The following is a 21,461-nucleotide window of genomic DNA, read 5'->3' on the forward strand; positions in this document are numbered from 1 at the left end:
TCGTGGATGAGGAAGCCACAGGTGCTATCACGCCTTTGCAGAAGCTCCCTGACACCTTATCTGACGTTGTTCCTGCTACCGCGGCAGCCTCTTCGGAGACGCCCGTGACGGAACCTGCTTCTGGTTGCCACGTGTCTTCTCCGGTGCTCTCTGACACTTCTCCTATTGACTCTGTTTCGCATCCCCCTTCTGGAATTTCTGTCGCCCCCTCTGGGTCACAGCCTCCTCCCATCAAACAACTGATTGATTCTCCAGAGCCAGTGGATCCCGTTGTTATTCACCAACTGTCCCACCGTGAACCCATGTCTGCGGACGAGTGGGATGTAGAGGCCTCTCTCTCGCAATCTGACACGGAATGTCTGCATGATGCTCCTCCGCAGCCGAACGCTGCAGCGTCGGCACCGCGGAGCCGCAGTCGAATCCGTAAACAGCCACGGAGAGCCGCGTCACGGCCGAAGAAAAAGCAGTGGGAAGATGAGGGTTCTGTTTCGTAGTTTTTCTCTCTGTGGTTCAGCGCTTGTTTCTGGTATGATTACTGGTATGCTGCTCCGTCAGCTGACGGCTCTCTACCGATCTTTGTTTTTCTTTCTAGGTTGAAGTTCCATGCAAGCATTTACATTTCTTACTCTGAATATTAACAGAATATGTTCTGAGCTTCGGCTCGCCGCTTTGCGACAGTTTATCTATCAGTCTGGGGCAGATGTTGTTTTTTTACAGGAAGTCCTATTCGACCAGTTTTCCATTCCTGGGTTCTCGACGTTTTTTAATGTCGCTTCCGAACTTTCTACGGGCACTGCCTTGTTTTATAGAGAAGGCATTCCGTTGATGAATTTCGAAGTACTCGACAGTGGAAGGGGGATCGGGTGCACGTTTTATGATCTCAGTTTACTCCTTCTTTATGCCCCTTCTGGTTCGGGTTGTACTACCGCACTCTCGAGTTTCTATAAAGAAGAAGTCATTTACCTGCTTCGTAAATCCCCGACAAAGATAATTTTAGGTGGGGACTTCAATTGTGTTCTACGGCCGGTAGATCAGTCTCCTAATTTTAATTTCAGTAAAGAACTCGACGACCTTGTGCGCTCCTTGCACCTGCGTGACGTGTGGGTTTCTCGCTATCCTACACTTGTGCGACATACCTACTTTACTCCCACGTCTAGCAGTCGCCTCGATCGCTTTTACCTTTCCGATTCCTTGTGTGGGCAACTTCTGGCTGTTGATGTGATACCAGCCTGTTTTACTGATCATTGCGCTGTAGCCGTTACGTTTAATTACGAGCGACAACCGGTAAAATTGTTTCGTCCTCCTTGGATGCTCAATATCGCGTATTTGCAAGATACCTCCCTTGGTATCGTCCTGGAGGACATTTGGACTCGTTGTTCTCGTACTATGGACCGGTACCCGTCTATCGTGGCATGGTGGACACTGTATGCAAAACCACACATCCGTAGGGCTCTCATGCGTTTTGGGGCTGCGAAGGTGGCAGAAGATCGACGAACGCAAGAATTTTACTATTCTGTCTTACGTCAACTGTACGATAGTGCTACGCATGCTGCCCTCCGGGTTACTGATATACAGCGCATCAAAGCCAAATTGCTGCAGCTCAAACGCATTCAAATGGAGGGCCAGCGGACGAGGTCTCAACCACGTTCCTTTCTACAAGAGGAACTGACGTCACTCTACCATCTAGTCCGTTTACGGTCGCGCCGGAAACGTGGGTGCCTTGCCTCCCTCACAACCGCTGACGGCCGCGTGTTCACCTCTCACCGTGACATTTCTGACTTCGTTTACACCTATTTTACTGATCTGTACGATACTCATGTCCCGGCGGAAACCTCTCTTGACGACTTTACCTCCTTGCTGCCTCGCGTCGTCACTCCTCAATTAAACGACGCCTTTCTGCGTCCCTTTCAGAAGGATGACATATATGATGTTGTTGCAGGATCGCAGTCCCGCAAGTCGCCTGGATTAGATGGTATTCCTAAGGAGTTCTATGTTCAATTTTGGCCGCTCATTGGTGACACCTTAACGTCAATGGTAAATGAAGTGATGCGGGGTGTCTCACTTCCTGCTCCTTTTCAGGAAGGCAGAATGGTCCTCCTCCCGAAATCCACAGGTCGACCTGCAATTGATTCCCTCCGTCCTATTACTCTCCTTAACTTTGATTATAAACTTGTCGCTCGAGCAATTAATATCCGTCTCTCTAAGCTGCTCGATACCATTATTGCCGCCCACCAAAGCTGTGTGCCTGGACGCACGATACTGACTTCCGTTCTCGAATGTCGCGATGTAATCTCGGTGGCGGCTGCCGCTAATATCCCAGGGGCTTTGCTTTTTCTTGATTTCCAAAAAGCGTTCGATCGCGTCAGCCATGATTTTTTATCGAGAGTGCTCACCGCTGTCGGCTTTAATAATGATGCTCGACAAGTCTTAACTAATCTTTTTACCGGTTTCAGTGTCTCGGTGATTGTGAACGGTCACCCTACCCCCCGGATATCGATCAGACGGGGGTTACCCCAGGGAAGCCCCTTATCCATGTCACTTTTTGTTCTATCCTTAGAGCCCTTACTTCGCCATTTCACCACGCACTTACGTGGCTGGAATATATTGGGGGCAATTTTTGCAGTCCGTGCATACGCCGATGACGTCATGGTTTTAGTACGACATGCCGAGGATATACCGCGGCTTAAGGATACCTTGGATTCATTTTGTGGTCTTGCTGGTGCTCGCATTAATGGTCGCAAATGCACGTTCCTGCCGTTGAGAGGCTTTGATCATGTCGTCATTCCTTGGGCGACGGTTGTCGATCGCCATAAGACCTTGGGGATCATAGTGGATCGTAATCCGATCAAAATGGCGGCACTAAATTGGCGTGAGGTTACGAGTCGTGTTCACGGGGCGATCCTTGAACATGACCGCCGTTCCCTTAGCCTCCTTCACAAGGCACGGGTTTTAGAGACCTATGTCTTCAGTAAAATATACTACGTTGCGCAGGTCTTCCCGCTTCCCGCGATGATGGCCCGCAGGCTGAAACAGCAGTCTAGTCGATTTCTGTGGCGCCGCCATGTCTTCCGTGTCCGGTATGAAGTTGTGGCCAGGCCTCGGAAGCTTGGAGGATTGGGTCTTTCAGATATCAAAGTGAAGACGTCCATCTTATTTGCCCGCCGCAATGTTTTAACCTGTACGCGGGCTCCGCATTCAGTCACCTCTCGTTTACTTTCCCGCCTCCGGCCGGCCAGTCTGACCCCTCCTGTTGATGTTGGACGGATTAATCCTAAATTGCGGCACATTCGTGAATACTTTGTACTTGTCAGTATTCTGGGTGCTGATATACTTTCTATGACGCATATTACTACCAACATGCTACAAATCCGTTGGGGTACAGCATGTTTCCCTTCTTCTGTTGAACTTGCTTCCCCGTCAACGTCATGGAAAACGGTCTGGTCTCATCTTAGTCTTCCCATTTTGCCGATGGAGATTGTTTCAACGTGGTATAAGGTCATTTACCGTCTGATACCTACTGGTGATCGTCTTTTTCGTATTGGCCTTCGTCCGACTGATCAGTGTGAGGAATGTCATCAAACTGACACCTTACTTCACAGGCTAGTTGCTTGCGGACGGGATCATTGGCTCTGGGTCCGCCGTCAATTAGCTTTTCTTACTAGAGGGCCTGAAACCGCATTCCCAGACGACATCTTCTTACATCCGGACATCTCTTATTTTCCTCAGACGAAAACGAACACGATTGTCTGGCTCTTGGGTTACTATGTCCATTACGTCATTGAAGGCGGTAATGACCCAGATCCCCGCGTTTTTCACCATTATTTGTCAACTGCGCATTGGAAATGGCAGCGGTTACCACAATACCGAACGCTTTTTGCGAATATGCTTTTTCTTGTGTTTAACCGTCAAGGGGTTGGTTAAGTTCCCCTGTGATTCCTGTTTCTTCCCTGAGTTCGAGTCCCCTCCCTTGTTGTATTTTTTCGTAATTTTTTTTTCTCTCTCTCTTTTGCATGTATATATATACACACCCAAAATTCATACGGGTGGGGTAACGGGTTGGTCTTCCCCTTCAGAAGAAATGTTTTATTTGTGTTTCACCTAATTTGTTGATTTTCTTTTTGCAGCTAATATTAAATGATGATTTGACTATGGTTGTCTGAATTCTCGTGAAATATACCAAGTCAATCTGATAATAAAAAAAAAAAAAGTTGGTAGAGCACTTGCCCGCGAAAGGCAAAGGTCCCGAGTTCGAGTCTCGGTCGGGCACACAGTTTTAATCTGCCAGGAAGTTTCATATCAGCGCACACTCCGCTGCAGAGTGAAAATCTCATTCTGGAAACATCCCCCAGGCTGTGGCTAAGCCATGTCTCCGCAATATCCTTTCTTTCAGGAGTGCTAGTTCTGCAAGGTTCGCAGAAGAGCTTCTGTAAAGTTTGGAAGGTAGGAGACGGATACTGGCAGAAGTAAAGCTGTGAGTACCGGATGTGAGTCGTGCTTCGGTAGCTCAGTTGGTAGAGCACTTGCCCGCGAAAGGCAAAGGTCCCGAGTTCGAGTCTCGGTCGGGCACACAGTTTTAATCTGCCAGGAAGTTTCATATCAGCGCACACTCCGCTGCAGAGTGAAAATCTCATTCTGGAAACATCCCCCAGGCTGTGGCTAAGCCATGTCTCCACAGTATCCTTTCTTTCAGGAGTGCTAGTTCTGCATGTTTGCCAGAAGAGCTTCTGTAAAGTTTGGAAGGTAGGAGACGGATACTGGCAGAAGTAAAGCTGTGAGTACCAGACGTGAGTTGTGCTTCGGTAGCTCAGTTGGTAGAGCACTTGCCCGCGAAAGGCAAAGGTCCCGAGTTCGAGTCTCGGTCGGGCACACAGTTTTAATCTGCCAGGAAGTTTCATATCAGCGCACACTCCGCTGCAGAGTGAAAATCTCATTCTGGAAGAAATTCACTGTTCAGAAGGTGTTTCATAAGTCAACGCAGACCACAGTTCTTCCTGCCAGAACTAAAAAATTCCGTTATTTATTACACGACCGTGTGCATGACCAAACAGCAACACAGATGTTTCAAATAGTCAGTATGTAATATCCGAAATGAGGAATAACCTATGCTCGTGATATTCAGATAGTCCAACCACGCCGGCCACGGTGGCCGAGTGGGTCTAGGCGCTTCAGTCCGGAACCGCGCGACTGCTACGGTCGCAGGTTCGATACCTGCCTCGGGCATGGATGTGTGTTATTCCTTAGGTTAGTTAGGTTTAAGTAGTTCTAAGTTCTAGGGGATTGATGACCTCAGATGTTAAGTCCCATAGTGCTCCGAGCCATTTTTTAGTCCAACCACACATGTTGCTATTAGAGTCAGTCCAGTCTACATTATCTTCCCATAACAATTCCGATGCGGTTGGTTACTGACCTCCCAACATGGCACATGGGAACGCAAATTGTCATCTTTTAGATAAATATTAATACTGAGTGATGAACGCTGATATGAAATGTAAAACTTGCGTCACAAACATTTTTCATTACATCACAATTACTTAAGAAATGCCTGGTGCAGTCACGGCATCAACACAGCACGAAGCCCACACCCCATGGCAACCAAGCTCCGACTCTTCATGCACTCCACCCTCGCTAGAAAGGCGGTTATAGATAAGTCAGTAATACAACAATATGATTGCATTCCTACATAGAAATGTTTAACAATCCTGGAAGAAAACTGCAAAAAACAAGAAAAGAAGACCGTCTAACAGTGGGTGGAGTGGGGTGTAGAGGTGTGAAATACCCCTCCCTCGAGTACTGCCGTGGTTAAATGATGACGACATACCAACACCTTGACACCTAAACTAAACATCAAGAAACATAATATCACAATACATACGAAGGAAATCAAATACATGTACCAGCCTGCCTAATGTGCATCCCATTACAAGAGGGTATAATTACAAGCACAAAGATAAAGAAAGCAAACGCAGTGGAATACAATATTATTTAAGTTTCTGGAAAAGAAAATACAGATGCATAAACGCTATGTAAGACCCAGTCATCTAATATACCTTTGATACTGAATAGGAAGAAAAAGTTATACACTTACACAACAGCACTTGGCCATCCACACAAGAAAACTTCCATTACTCAAAGAACTGCTAGAGAGAAAGGTGGGGAGGGGTTCATGCACTGCAGTGCTGCCAGCTCGCAGATGTAGACTGCCACTGTCACAGCATACAGTTCTCACAACACCCAGCCACTAGACTGCTATCATTGCCTGACAGTAATACGTGCACATCGTACATGAAACAAGTGTAACAGTGACCTGTCAGTGCTACCTTACTCCTAAGCTACTCATGATACATACAGCTTATACCTACCACTAGTAGCCATAGCACCATACTCATTAATATGAAACAAAAACACATGAACTCAAGTAGCTTTAGAAAACTTAAAAGTGGCCTGTGCATACTGAAAATATTGTGCTCATCAGAAATATGCCTTATTTTCTCAAACCCCAGTAGTAACTAAAATACTAAGAAAACTTACTAATGAAATTAAAACACCATCAATCTGTCTCGCTCTCGCGCGACTGCTACGGTCGCAAGTTCGAATCCTGCCTCGGGCATGGATGTGTGTGGTGTCCTTAGGTTAGTTAGGTTTAAGTAGTTCTAAGTTCTAGGGCACTGATGACCACAGATGTTGAGTCCCATAGTGCTCAAAGCCATTTCAACCATTTTTGTCTCACTCTCAAAGAAAATACACACATGCAACAGACACCATTAAATACACAATACATAGATAGAATATCAGATTACTCAGCAATGTTAAAACTAATCACTGTTATCCACTATCACTGTAGTTGAGTGTCCTCACGTATCTCTAAACACACAAACTGTTCACACAAGAATCAACAAACTTCTAAATACTAATCAAAGGCTGTCAGTGTGCTTAAGTAGCCAATTACATTATTACATACATTCCAGAATTAAGTCACTTTACATGAGCCAAAAGCATTTGTCGCTAATACTGCTCGCAATGGCATGGTTTGATGTTCACCATGTGCTGTTTACCCTCACATTTACTAGATTTCGCATCTTTCAACTAGACAGTGTTTGGACACTCGGTGTCTTTACACTCAATGTCTTTACGATATGGACCCTTGTAATCACGATGAAACTTCTGTATCTCTTCATTCACCTTGGTTGAATGCATATGAGTCATAATTAATACTGGATCCCCTATCTTAAATTTGATGGGTCACACTATCGTACCATGGCACTCCTTTCTCTGTTGAACATTCTCTCACAAACGGCTCTGAGCACTATGGGACTTAACATCTGAGGGCATCAGTCCCCTAGAACTTGGAGCTACTTAAACCTGACTAACCTAAGGACAACACACACATCCACGCCCGAGGCAGGATTCGAAGCTGTGACCGTAGCAGTCGCGCGGTTCCTGACTGAAGCGCCTAGAACCGCTCGGTCACCGCGGCCGGAGAACATTCTCACATAACCGTTCCATAGCCAACTCGTAATTTTCATCCCATGTTCGTTCCGCGGCTGGGGAGCTACTCAAAATCTCCGAAAATATACTTTCAGGCAGCTGGTTAAATATAATTTCGCACGGGGTGAATACTGCTGCATGAGGCATTTACATTTTCATGTTTACTCCCTAATTCGCAATTAAGTACCTGGAAGAGTGTTCATCAAATCACTTTTAAGCTGCTTCTCCATCGTCCAACTCTCGAACAATGCGCTGGAAAAATGAAGCCTTCGTTCTCTCTGTCAAGCTTTGATTTCTCTTATTTCATTATGATGATTATTTCTCCCTACGTAGGTGGGCGCTAACAAAATATTTTCACACTCGAGGAGAAGGCTGGTGATTGAGATTTCATTGGAAGATCCTGCTGCAGCAAAAAAATGCCTTTGTTTTAATCACTACCATCCCAATTTCTGTATCATATCCATTCCACTCTCTCCCCTATTTCGTGAGAACACAAAAACATCCGCCCTTATTTGTTTTTGATATTGTCTGACAATCCTATCTTATGTGGACCCCAAACTGCACAGCAATACTCTAAAAGATGGCACTCTGTTAATCACTCCCTCAAAGTCTTCTATGTATTCCATCCACTTACTGAGCTTGTGCAGGTAATATGTACGAATTACGACATCACCAATCCATTTTTCTCCATTTTTGTACCACAATTAATGATTTGTTATATTGACTAGTCGATCGTTAAATGATTTTCATGCTGAACATCTTGATTACCTCCTACACTGCTTCAACTCGACTGCGGGAACACATTTGGCCAAATGAAAAATGGTTCATGTTCTCTCACCTGCAGTTTTTATTCTTTATCATCCCTGGCTCACTCGAGAAAACCTGCTTATGCCTCTTCAGGAACTCATTCAGACTTCCTATGTGCAACCTCAACAAGAAGTTCAAGATCCATTGCTTCTTACACAGTACTGTCGAGTCTGTCTTTGCAATACTCCGTTGTGTGAACTGCAAATCAGTTAAACAACATAGCTCAGTCGTTCTTCTATCTTCCCTAACATTAATTCTTCCTTCAAAGTCGATAACTGCTTCCTTTCCTTTCTGTTGCACTTCTACACAACCTCTCTCAAAATTCAAGCTAGCTTCCTGCTCCGTTAACCAATCAACACACAAAACTATGGGCAATGCTAACAAATGCCAATACATTACGAAATTCACCATTAAGCCTCATTGTGACCAAGATTTACTCCTCAATTACTGTGCTTTTTGCACCCGTAGCACCCGCAGTGCAAATTCTAAGCACTGGAAAATTTGGTATCTCTCTTCCCTGCTCTAACAATTTCGTATAGCTTCTGGCACACAGAATAGACATGGCTTCCTGCGCCGACCACAACATCTATCCAGGCTCCAAAAATATCTGCTTCTACTACAGACTGTATAATTTCATTATACTCATTATCATATACCCACATTAAATCATCAATTATGCCATTTTTGGCGCCTCCCTTGCATACTGACATGACTGCTGGCCGTATGTCATTTGTTCCCGGCCGGGCCACATCAGGAATGTCGCCTAGTTTACCGTATTTCCAACACACCGCACCATGTCATGGTCATTGTTTACATTTTATCCCCTGTCAACTCACTCGGTCTCCTCAATTGTTACTCACTCCATGTTCCAGTAGCCATAACCGCCATGTTGTCCTCAGTAGGCTCTGCGACCTCAAAAACTGCGTTCAAATCTTCCGCCAATCTCTCGATTCCAACGCTGGCCGTTACACAATTTATCATTGCGCGATCACATACTAGTTTCTTTCGCCTTTCCATCTATCACGTTTACCTTCTTCTGTGCCTTGTTGTTCATACAACAAATCTAGTTGTCCCCAGGCTGACGTTATCACTTCTACATCATCCTTAGGAATCGCTAGTAATTTCTCCTGAATTGCTACCGGTAGTTTACACCTGAATAATTATACTATTCCCTCTGTCTTGATCGGTCAGTCTAAGAACATGTTTCTTACTTAATAATACTGAAATAACTTCTTTAGGTGCTAGTAACGCCCTTTATCAAACCTCCTACCTTGATATAAGCTGTTTGGAATATTATTATTCTTTCGTGGAGACCAGGACTGTTTTAAAAATTCATTTTTGAAGCCCTCATACTTATCCCACTTATGTCCAATCTTCATCTCCAGTTACCCTCTTCACCCTTTATTCTCGATGCAACGAGGCGTATCTTCCGCTGTTCATCCCGTAATTCAGGTAGCAAACCATTAAATTGGTCTAAATAGTTTCTCGGATGCCATTTTCTGTTTGAATCAAAATGTCTAAAATTCCCAATACTAAGGAAGACCTCATCATCTTGTACACCAACTATGCTGCATCTTGTTATGTCTCCGCTGCATAATAACGACTTCATTTTTAACCTGTTTTTCAACCAGTGATTGTGACTTACTCACATCATTACATACTTGTTCTACATGATCTACGTAAGCATCTTTGTTCAGCACAACGGCTTGCACCTTATATTTACACTCCTGCACTTCCCCATCCGGTCTCTCAAAATGTTCGTCATAAGCTGCAACCTTCCCTCTGAGCTACTGATTTACTTCACTGTCTTCAGATTCGACCTTCTCAGAACGTTTTGAATAATCTTCGGCCTGCTCATCTGCGCAAGCTATAAATGTGTCGATCTTTGATTACGCTCATCACCCATCTTCTTTATAGCTGTAATATTCTGTTCCATTTGCTTACTATTCTCTCCTGTTTTCTTAGCAATCTCTTCAAATTCCTTCTTCAGCATTTCCATCAGTATTGCGAACATGTCAGACTCAGACGTACATTCATCTCGTCTGGGTGTACCCAGAATAGATGACCATTCTTCACCTGGACTCCTCATGTCCGACAACAAAACTACAGTCTCCTATACAAGAATCTTCCAACATTTACTTGCATGATGTTTCGCCCCTATCGGATTATTTTCGTCCGACAAATCTACATCTACGTCCCTGATCATCGCAGCTGCATAGATTTCATTATCTGACATTCTGAACTAAAATATGTCACATGAGCAAGAAAATGAAGTATGGTTGGAAAACTAAATCACAGTAACCCTCTTGCAGCCCGCCCGGTTAGCTGTGCGATCTAACGCAATGCTTTCGGCGCGGGAAGGCGTGTCGGTCCCCGACACGAACCCGCCTGGCGGGTTAGTGTCGAGGTCCGGTGTGCCGGCCAGTCTGTGGATGGTTTTTAAGGCGGTTTTCCACCTGCCTCGGCGAATGCGGGCTGGTTCCCCTTATTCCATCTCATTTATTCTTATTTATACTATGTCAGCGATTGCTGCACAAACACTTTCTCCGCGTACGCGTACACCATAATTACTCTACCACGCAAACATTGGGGCTACACTCGTCTGGTGGGAGACGTTCCCGGGGAGGTCCACTGGGGGCCGAACCGCACAATAACCCTGGGTTCGGTGTGGAGCGGCGGTGGGGTGAGTAGACTGCTGTAGCCTGTTGTGGAGTTGTGTACCACTGACTGCTACGGCGGGGACGTAGCCTCTCCGTCGTTTCTAGATCTCCAGTTCCATACAATGCAATCCTCCTACACAGTACAAAAATCAGAAAAAGTCAATTTCAGTGCTGTAACTGTTCAACGCCGCATTTTGTAGTGAGAAATTTGTTGGTTGGTTTAAAAGGAGCGGGAGGGGGGGGGGGGGGGGGGGAGGGACCAAACTGCTAGGTCATCGGTCCGGCTGAGAAACACGCCAGATACAAACAGAATCAAATGTCACAGAAATTTAGCTATATCTACACAATGTATTCAACTCTGATTTCGCGTTGTGTTAACAAATTAGTGTGGGCTACAACGTAGTGACTGGGCAACGACATTCACATCAATGTACTGGCTGACAAATGTAAATATATAACATCAGTATTATAAGCTGCCTCAACTATATTCAGTTATCACTATTTGCATTTTAGTGAAATTACCTAAATAAGATCTGTATTGCCTCTCAGTTACGCTCCGGTGCTTCAATAGTGCGAGGGGATTGCACCACTGTGTAACATTTCCACTATTGTCTTCTCAGCAGCGTGTGCAACCCTGACAATGCACCAGCTCAAGACGTCGCAGTGTTGATCAGTACTTACACCCGCTAGCCGTCCAGCAAAATGCAGCAGCGTAGTTGTTCGCCAAGCCATAGATGCTCTCCTGTCGCAGGTGACGTAGCATACAGTAGCAGACTTCTTCCCGAACACAGGTTCTTTGTACTGTTCTCTTAATACACAAGTAGGATCGCTGTTACTTAAACTCCTTAGTCTGCACCATGCACAGTCTGTCTGACGACACACAACAATCCGAAATTGTTCACTGTTTGCGTTCATTGTTTAAAGTTCTTTACAGTTTCAGTTTAAATAATCTGCATGTTATCAAAATTCAAATGGTTCAAATGGCTCTGAGCACTATGGGACTTAATATCTGAGGTCATCACTCCCCTAGAACTTAGAACTACTTAAACCTAACTAACCTAAGGACATCACAAACATCCATGCCCGAGGCGGATTCGAACCTGCGACGTAGCGGTCGCGCGGTTCCAAGCTGTAGCGCCTAGAACCGCTCGGCCACTCCGACCGGCTTGTTGTGAAGTACTGACGTTATTGTTGAAGTAATATTATACCATTCACATACTTGCAACACAAAACACACATGAAATTCACTGTTCAAAAGGTGTTCTATAAGTCGATGCAAACCATAGTTCTTCCAGTCAGTACTAAGCAATTACTCCATTCATTACACAAGCATGTGTATGATCGAATCGTGATGCAGATGTTTCAAATAGTCAGTGTGCAATATTCAAAACGAGAAAGTACCTACGCTGGTGAAATTCAGACAGCCCAATCATACATGTTACTTTCACGTAGAACTCGTAATTAAAGTCAGTCCAGTCCAAGTTATCTTCCTGAAACCATCCCAATGCGGTTGATTATTGACCTCCCAACTCAATAAAAAAGAACGAAAATCGTCACACCTGGATTAACATTAATATTTAGGGGTGAACACTGATATGAGATGTACAACCTGGCGACAAACATTTTTAATTACATCACAATAACTTGGGAAATGCATGATGCAGCCACAGCATCAACAGGGCAACCAAGCCATGACTCTTCATAAGCTCTGCCCTCGTCAGAGAGGTGACTATCGATATACCTTAGGTACAACAGTATGCTTACAGGCTGTTCCTCAGTCTCCGTCCGAGACGCCCAACGAGACTGTCTCCATGAAGGATCGTGTGCTTCTGGTAAATCTCTTTTACAAGAACGGTAACTGCGCACCAGTAGTCCTGCAGAAGTTCTGGAGATTTAAGGTTATGAAAAAAGGAATTGACCCCATGTCTGCTAAGGGTCTGGAGAAAATGATTACAAAATTCGAAATAACAGGTTTTTATGAAGTATAACATGGCAGGGGGAGGAAAGTAGTTAATCCGACGTGTGTCGAAGATGTGGCCACAGCATTGCAGGAGTGGTCGAATGGTGGTGTGCAAACATGCAGTGCAAGGAAAATTCCCCGAACGTTGTACGAGCCTGGAACCACGGAGCATCAAATCCTTTGAAACCTCCTGCGTTGCTATCAGTACAAATTCAATACGCGGAGTTGCATAATGTGGGCAGTAGAAAATGTGCATGCACATCAACCGGTACCACTTCATTCTGCAAAGGTGACTGTGTGGTGTGGGTTGAGAGTATCGTTTATCACAGAGCCTCATTTTTTCGAGGAGACGGGTCCTGCGGATATTGTTACCTCCACCGTCACTGGTAAAAACCATAGAGTAAATATCTCTGGAGTGAGCATTCACATGCGCAGAACAGATTTTTTGATGTCAACATACATTGCCGGCCTGGTCACGTGTTCTCAGGACGTCGTGTATGTGTCCGTACAGCGCCCTGTATATTTCGAATGTCTCTACATCCCTAGTACAGACGGATTCTTTTCGCACGTGTCGTGGATTATTTATATACGTTGCGCAGACATTTTAACAGTATCCATTTGATACCGGGAATAAACCAGCTACGTAACTTTTAAGGGCAAGGATATTGCATTCTGCTTCTTTGGAATAGGTGTCACAGTTCAGATGCACTCGATTTTTGGTAGTTTTCGGTATGATATGGCACTTTATAGTATTACAGAGCCTGAAGTACATTTTTGCAGTGATAGTCTTGCAAAACGACTTGAGAGTACACTAGTACTTTTGCAAGTGCCCCAAAAACCCCGAATTTGCCAACATTAGCGATTCGTCCTTTTTTCTGCTATTTCTGCGTATTTATTTTCTTGTTTTTGCGACCTAAGGCACAATTTTTCTTACTGGTGACACTTTGAAGTGCCGGCCGGCGTGGCCGAGCGGTTCTAGGCGCTACAGTCTGGAACCGCGCGACCGCTACGGTGGCAGGTTCGACCCGTGCCTCGGGCATGGATGTGTGTGATGTCCTTAGGTTAGTTAGGTTTAAGTAGTTCTAAGTTCTAGGGGACTGATGGCCTTAGAAGTTAAGTCCCATAGTGCTCAGAGCCATGTTTGAACACTTTGAAGTGTTTATTTAACGCATTTTACGTACTTGCTCCCAGTTTATTAAATAAATAGTAGACTGAGTAAGTAGGGAGAAAGAAGGCGATCGGAGAATAAATGTACTGTAAAGCAAATACTGTTGGTCATGCAACAGTCAACCCATATAACACCATTAAGGAAAGTGGAAACTGACACAAATGAAAGAGTTTGGGGACATGTTTGCTAATATTTTACGCTTCTTAATGAAATGGTGAAGAAAATAAATTTAAGGCAAAATACACGAAAGAGGATGATTGTGTACTTTGATTAGCTACACTATCGTGTTTTTTATTTGATTTGTGCAGAAAATGTATTTAAGCTGAATGCAGAAATTGGTAGTAGGTTATGTGGAAAATTAAAAATAGTTGTTATAGCATCTACCTTCAGCCACACACGTCAAACTTTTTCTCTGTCTAAACATTCCTCTTCAAAGTGTTTTAAACATACTTCGGAATATTTTGTGGGGACAAAATTACTCCTCTTTATTCTCTGTAGCCACATCTTTACTCGCTGTTCATCCTTCGGGAAACTAAAATATAAATCACACAGAATCATTCTCCATATCATAGACACTCTTAACATGGTCCCCTTTATACTTTATACTTTATACTTTATAGTAAACAAAAATGTTTGGACACACATATTATACGAAGACAATTACAGACTCCCACTCTATTGAATTTATCTGTCTCCCGTCTTTCAAACCTATACACATAATCGACAAGTCACTGATAAATGCATGGAGGATAGTATTTGCTGAAACAACTAACCATGCCCTTTTTCTGTTCCACTAGCAAATTTACGAGAGGAATCGATTGTTTGTAAGCTTTCGTACTAGCCGTAATATCTATTATATAGTCATAAAATCGTAGACAAATAGGTCTACAGAATCAAGCCTTAATTATAATGCGTCTCGAAATTTTTAAACATGAAAAGTTACTATCCCTCCTTTCACATATTTTTCTTAGCATCCGTAGCAACAACAGTAATTAACCACAACTATTACACTATCAACAAACGGTGAAAACACAACAAAAACTCTTGATATTATAAACTTCAAACTCTGCGGAAAGCACACACACACAGCGAAGTCCCGAAAACACGTGACTATCCTGGTTTAATGTTGACAACATGCACAGAACTCAATGCTCACTCCAGAGATATTTACTCTATGGTAAAAACTATAAGTCTTTTGCATACCAACATCACTCCAAGCCCAGAGCAGTGTTGATATGTGTGTGTAGAAATATTTTTATGCAAGATGGCGCTCCTGTTCAAACTGTATAGCAAGTGAAGAGTCTGCTGCAGAGGCATCTTGGAAATGCCACAATTATCAGCCGCCGTCGTCGTCCCCCTCCTCCCCCCCCCCCCCCCCCCTACAATCTGGCCGTCCAGATCGCCCAATTTTAATCTGTGTGACTTCTGGCTGTGTGGTTATCCGAAGGATGTTGAATTCAGTGCTCCAATTACGAACGTAGCTGAACTGAAGCCATCCATTGCGCAAAGCATTCTGAACGTGACCCAAAACACTCTGGCCTGTTGTGGAACCTGCTGTTTCTCAACTTCAATATGTGGCAGAAAACGGTGGACAATATACTGAACATATCTTTTGCCAATCTCTCGACAATTAGAGGCCAATGTCATTCTGTTTTTGGTGTCGTGTTTGGCCCCAATACACTCCGCTGCAGAGTGAAAATCTCATTCTGGAAACATCCCCCAGGCTGTGGCTAAGCCATGTCTCCGCAATATCCTTTCTTTCAGGAGTGCTAGTTCTTCAAGGTTCGCAGGAGAGCTTCTGTAAAGTTTGGAAGGTAGGAGACGGATACTGGCAGAAGTAAAGCTGTGAGTATCGGGCGTGAGTCGTGCTTCGGTAGCTCAGATGGTAGAGCACTTGCCCGCGAAAGGCAAAGGTCCCGAGTTCGAGTCTCGGTCGGGCACACAGTTTTAATCTGCCAGGAAGTTTCAATTAAAAACAGATCTCATTTTGCTTTTTATGCGGTTTTTGACCCCAGGACGATTAAAAACCGATTTTCGTCATCCGATGTGGTACAATCTTGTTATGGAGGATGTGCTTACCTAACAATAAAAAAAAAAGTGTGTCATATGTTATGGGACTTAACTGCTAAGGTCATCAGTCCCTAAGCTTACACACTACTTAACCTAAATTATCCTAAGGACAAACACACACACTCATGCCCGAAGGAAGACTCGAATCTCCGCCGGGACCAACCGCACAGTCAATGACTGCAGCGCTTCAGACCGCTCAGCTAAGCCCGCGCGGCCCTAAGAAGCAGTGCCAGAACTGTTAACTGCCGAACTTGTGCAATCATGTACATTGAGTAGTACGGATCAAACAATTTCCAGCTCAAACAATAGCCAGCGTATTGCGATTCATATGTCATTTTTAGCCAACCCCATTTACATAAGACCCTTACGATGTCACTCTCAGTAGTGGTTCTATTTCTACACCGTTTTGAAACTGGAACTTTCATTAAGGACTCCCTTTATATCTGTTTTGGCAGATGCGTATTTACAATAAATGTTCGAGTGCTGTGTACTGAAAACCGCTGGCGTCCACATGTGCTGCAGTAAGAGACAATTTTTTTAAAAAAAAGGTGAGGTGAGATACTTTGACACTGTAGTGTGCGTGACATCTTAATATACTCCGCAAATTTGCGGTAAATATTAATGTATGATGATTAGATATGAAAGTGTGTGTAAATTCCATACAAAAGGTGTTAATGTGTATGTCTGTGTCAAATATGGAGGTAAAAAAAAGAAGGGAGATGGCAATACAGGCTTACGCTGAACGTTGTTTTGAAGCCAGGGTAGGCACGGCCTGCCGCCGTTTTAAGTAGCCCAAAACATTATTAGACTACTGTTTACGCTTGCTGCTTGTTCATTATTTCTGTCGTGTGCGCGAAACAACTATTTTAAACAATAAAAATTGTAGAGCTTATCTGAATAACATAGTGTCATGAAGAAATTTCGAATGTTTTTGTGTTCTTCAATGCATATTTGCTCTAGTAATACGAGACATTTGGCCTAGTTAACGTAAATTATTTTTGTTGCTACATTTCGGATAACCATAAACAGAAGAAAGTGATGTGAAAAGCATACTTTCGTAATCCACTTTTACTGTATTTGTGTCAATAGCCAGGCCCGGATCTATCGGGGTGCTAACCATCGTATCTGCCCAGGCAGCAATTTTGGGAGGGCGCCAAACTCATATTTTTGTAGGAAAAACCTTTTTTCACAAAGTGTCTAGCATCCAGCGCACGTTGGTCTACCGATTATTCATATTATTTTGAAACGCGTCCCTGTTGGTTTTTGACCATTTTTGAACATGTTCTAAGTTGATTTCTGAACGAATCATACGCTGGTTTTGAATGCGTACGTAGTATACGCGATGTCTCTGCCAGGGGAACCCCCTTCGCATCTAGAAACAGAAAAGTCTCCTGCAGACAGAAGGTGACGGTGCTATACGCGTTGAGCTGAATAAATCCGAACGGCTGAATGCCAATTGCGGTTCGTTTATGTTGTTGATTGGGTGTGCGAATGATCAGCGTTGTTATAATTATTCTCGGTGTAAAAAGTTACATGTTACCTCCTCGGTGAAAAATATTACATACACTCCTGGAAATGGAAAAAAGAACACATTGACACCGGTGTGTCAGACCCACCATATTTGCTCCGGACACTGTGAGAGGGCTGTACAAGCAATGATCACACGCACGGCACAGCGGACACACCAGGAACCGCGGTGTTGGCCGTCGAATGGCGGGCGCTAGCTGCGCAGCATTTGTGCACCGCCGCCGTCAGTGTCAGCCAGTTTGCCGTGGCATACGGAGCTCCATCGCAGTCTTTAACACTGGTAGCATGCCGCGACAGCGTGGACGTGAACCGTATGTGCAGTTGACGGACTTTGAGCGAGGGCGTATAGTGGGCATGCGGGAGGCCGGGTGGACGTACCGCCGAATTGCTCAACACGTGGGGCGTAGGTCTCCACAGTACATCGATGTTGTCGCCAGTGGTCGGCGGAAGGTGCACGTGCCCGTCGACCAGGGACCGGACCGCAGCGACGCACGGATGCACGCCAAGACCGTAGGATCCTACGCAGTGCCGTAGGGGACCGCACCGCCACTTCCCAGCAAATTAGGGGCACTGTTGCTCCTGGGGTATCGGCGAGGACCATTCGCAACCGTCTCCATGAAGCTGGGCTACGGTCCCGCACACCGTTAGGCCGTCTTCCGCTCACGCCCCAACATCGTGCAGCACGCCTGCAGTGGTGTCGCGACAGGCGTGAATGGAGGGACGAATGGAGACGTGTCGTCTTCAGCGATGAGAGTCGCTTCTGCCTTGGTGCCAATGATGGTCGTATACGTGTTTGGGGCCGTGCAGGTGAGCGCCACAATCAGGACTGCATACGACCGAGGCACACAGGGCCAACACCCGGCATCATGGTGTGGGGAGCGATCTCCTACACTGGCCGTACACCTCTGGTGATCGTCGAGGGGACACTGAATAGTGCACGGTACATCCAAACCGTTATCGAACCCATCGCTCTACCATTCCTAGACCGGCAAGGGAACTTGTTGTTCCAACAGGACAATGCACGTCCGCATGTATCCCGTGCCATCCAACGTGCTCTAGAAGGTGTAAGTCAACTACCCTGGCCAGCAAGATCTCCGGATCTGTCCCCCATTGAGCATGTTTGGGACTGGATGAAGCGTCGTTTCACGCGGTCTGCACGTCCAGCACGAACGCTGGTCCAACTGAGGCGTCAGGTGGAAATGGCATGGCAAGCCGTTCCACAGTACTACATCCAGCATCTCTACGATCGTCTCCATGGGAGAATAGCAGCTTGCATTGCTGCGAAAAGTGGATATACACTGTACTAGTGCCGACATTGTGCATGCTCTGTTGCCTGTGTCTATGTGCCTGTGGTTCTGTCAGTGTGATCATGTGATGTATCTGACCCCAGGAATGTGTCAATAAAGTTGCCCCTTCCTGGGACAATGAATTCACGGTGTTCTTATTTCAATTTCCAGGAGTGTATTACCTTCTCGGTGTATCCAAGGAAATGAAATTTTGACAGGAAATTTTTGCCAGATCGCTACACTAGTAGCTGCCAGTAGCATAGGCCGTGGTTAGCAAACGCTTAAGTTCTCTACCCAGAATAGTGCGGGAAACATGTTTTACGAACACGTAATAACGCCTAACCGGAGAATAAACGCGGGATAACTAAACTGGTGATTCTGGCAGGCTTACTCAACTTAACTGGAGAATAAGTTTTGTGAAAAACAGGAATAGCCACAGAATTAGTGATGATAAGATTTTTTGCCACAACAATGAAGGAGAAGAAATGGGGGTATCAGACAAATTATATGGAAGAACACGACGAGTCCAAATTTATATGAAAATTTCGTAATACTAGTTTTCGATCTGATGCATGAGAAACTGGAGCAAATGAATGAATTGTGAAACTTCTACCTACGATAAAACTTTTTGCTTGTAGGACAACTAATAGGTATTTTATATTGGTGCTTCGTGAATTATATTCTGTCGTGTTATTTATGTAAATGAGGTAGATAGAAATGACCATTTGTGCCAAAACAGTCTCGCTTATTTAGCGTGTGTTACAACTCCTGCCACATTAGTAAGGCCTATTTCGTTTTATCTAGCAGACAGTGACAAAATAGACGTAATGAAATAGGGAAACCACGTCAGTCTTGGGTGCTGTTCGTATTAACAGCTTTTTCAGTATTAGACAACGACATTTTCAATTTTCATGTTGTAAAAAGTTTGACGAATTTAGATGAGGTAACGGAAAGGAAAGCACTCCGTGTAAAGCTGTAGCAAGATTAGAGAGAAAAGTGCTGGGACCTAAGGATTTAAGAAATGTGTACCGTCTTGTTTGTCTCTTGTCTTTACTGGTTTTATGTTTCCTACATTTAATTGTATCTCACACAAAAGAGAAAGTTATTAGCTAATAAGCGATGAAGTGTGCAAATTTCCTGACGAGTTATTTTCTGTCAGTTACAAATAATTCCACCCAGCATTAATTGTGAGTTTTTTTAATGGTGGGGGGAGGATGTCAAACCGGCCGACTTGGAACGGGAAAGTCACCACAGGCCATTTTAATTTCCACTGTCCTGAATATAGACTTGATGGCTTCCATTACAGAATATACGCGTTTGAATTCCACAAAGCGAAATACAGTGGTGTGCGGAAGACCAAATAACATGTCTTACATTTCCTTCAACATATATGTTTTATATATCAAACTGTTCAGTAAGATGTGCCATGCAAAATGAACATATCTTTCGGAAATATCGTAGACCCCGGGCTGCCTATAAGTGAAACTGGAGCTCCAAACCCAACGCTTGTTTGCTTAGTGGCATCAGTACTGCTCCTTGTTAGTTATACACTACTGGCCATTAAAATTGCTACACCACGAAGATGGCGTGCTACAGGCGCGAAATTTAACCGACAGGAAGAAGATGGTGTGATATGCAAATGATTAGCTTTTCAGAGCATTCATACAAGATTGGCGCCGGTGGCGACACCTACAACGTGCTGACATGAGGAACGTTTCCAACCCATTTCTCACACACAAACAGCAGTTGACTGGCGTTGTCTGGTGAAACGTTGTTGTGATGCCTCGTGTAAGGAGGAGAAATGCGTACCATCACGTTTCCGACTTTGATAAAGGTCGGATTGTAGCCTATCGCAATTGCGGTTTATCGTATCGCGACATTGCTGCTCGCGTTGGTCGAGATCCAATGACAGTTAGCAGAATATGGAATCGGTGGGTTCAAGAGGGTAATACGGAAAGCCGTCCTCGATCCCAACGGCCTCGTATCACTACCATTCGAAATGACAGGCATCTTATCCGCATGGCTGTAACGGACCGTGCAGCCACGTCTCGATCCCTCAGTCAACAGATGGGAACGTCTGCAAGACAACAACCATCTGCACGAACAGTTCGACGACGTTTGCAGCAGCATGAACTATCAACTCGGAGACCATGGCTGCGGTTACCCTTGACGCTGCATCACAGACAGGAGGGCCTGCGATGTCGTACTCAACGACGAATCTGAGTGCACGAATTGCAAAACGTTATTTTTTCGGATGAATCCAGGCTCTGTTTACAGCATCATGATGGTCGCATCCGTGTTTGGCGACATCGCGGTGAACGGATATTAGAATCGTGTATTCGTGATCGCCGTACTAGTGTATCACCAGGAGTGATGGTATGGGGTGCCATTGGGGTCTCGGTCACCTCTTGTTCGCAATGACGGCACTTTGAACACTAGACGTTACATTTGAGTTGTGTCACAACTCGTGGCTCTATCCTTCATTTGATCCCTGCGAA

Source organism: Schistocerca gregaria, chromosome 3, assembly GCF_023897955.1.
Source record: "Schistocerca gregaria isolate iqSchGreg1 chromosome 3, iqSchGreg1.2, whole genome shotgun sequence".
Lineage (NCBI taxonomy): Eukaryota > Metazoa > Arthropoda > Insecta > Orthoptera > Acrididae > Schistocerca > Schistocerca gregaria.